Below are 1349 nucleotides of genomic sequence, written 5' to 3' on the forward strand. Positions count from 1 at the left end.
ATTTAAGGTGAACCTGTGGGCAAGCGGGTATATTTACTGTGTGACTTTGTTACTTAGGTGGTTCAAATGATGCAGTTTCATAAACAACATTATGTTATCTGCTTTGGCAGTGGTTCAAAAGATGGCCTCTGATGTCAATATGGTGCACACTGAATTACCTATCGCTGTTAATCAGCACTACATCATAGTATTTTGTTCGTATCATAACATAACAGGATGTGCCTCCCTTCCTCCTGTGCAGCCACTGGTTTTCATTCAGTGCACTGAGATGTGAGAAACAACATGCAAAAGCTTAAAACTTGCTTAATATGAATAATGTGAATGTGTGTGTGTGTGTGTGTGTGTGTGTGTGTGTGTGTGTGTGTGCATGGTGATTTCATTCAGCTCCTGATGTTCACTGTGATGCTTCAGTTGATGTAAGTGAGCTTGAAGCCTCTGCAAGTTGATTTTCATACTAACGCACTTCAGCATTATTTTGGCTTTTCAAAATCTGCTCTAAAACAAATATAAAGCATAAAGGAAGCAAGACAAACATTGGAGGGAGACAGCACAGGACTGACAGTAGAGAAGATGTGCAGATGGGGAAAGGGAAATAACATGCAGGATGATAGCAGTGCCATCCATCTTTTTCCCCAGGATTATTTCTTTAACTATTTCTTAGTTCAGTCCAGTTATCAATACAGATCCACATTTCCCTTCAAATCAAGTTTTTCTTTTTCACTAACATTGTTTTAGCTGCCCTCTTTTGATTGAAATATGAACTGGCATTTGTATAAATGTGAGCTGTGATGGAAGTGATTACCCCCCTTCCCCAAGGACAGGTCTGAGGGTCCTTACCAGCCCCTCCTCCCCGGGTCGCAGCGAGGTAACTGCCAGGTCATTGCCGCTCTCATCAAAGGCATTGATGTCGATTCCCCAGTTGGTGTGTGGCTGTTTGAACCAGTTTTGCAACACATGCTTAAAGTCAATACTTTGCCAGTGCCCGACCCTGGAGGTGAGCTCTATCTTCAGGGAGCGGATGCGGATGTGGCGGCTGCCCTGCTCCGTGACGGGCTTCAGTCGGAGGATCTGCAGGTAGACGGTGGAGGTCTGCTGCAGCGGTCGCAGGTAAACCCACAGCTGGGCCTTCAGCACCTTGGTGAACATCAGTTTGGGGCTGAACTTGAAGAAGCAGCAGCTCGGCTTCCCATTCACCTGCACCAGCGGCTCCGCTGTGGAAAAAGCACAGGTTACATTTATACTTGTACTGTAGATGCAGTATACTGTATACATATGTCATCATGAACTGCAGCGTCCCTGGCTCATGTTCAAACTGTGACCTTTTGAGACACGTCATTAAATTAAATTAA

At 44.8% G+C, this 1349-nt stretch overlaps 1 pseudogene; it reads right to left on the reverse strand.

Annotated features, from left to right (window-relative positions):
- Positions 1-483: 483 nt before the first annotated feature.
- LOC111656691 (growth/differentiation factor 11 pseudogene) lies at positions 484-1272 on the reverse strand (annotated as a pseudogene).
- Between the last annotated feature and the right edge of the window lie 77 nt (positions 1273-1349).

This window comes from Seriola lalandi, unplaced genomic scaffold (genome assembly GCF_002814215.2).
Source record: "Seriola lalandi dorsalis isolate HSWRI2012SDOR001 ecotype SW California unplaced genomic scaffold, Sedor1 jcf7180001976697, whole genome shotgun sequence".
Taxonomy (NCBI): domain Eukaryota; kingdom Metazoa; phylum Chordata; class Actinopteri; order Carangiformes; family Carangidae; genus Seriola; species Seriola lalandi.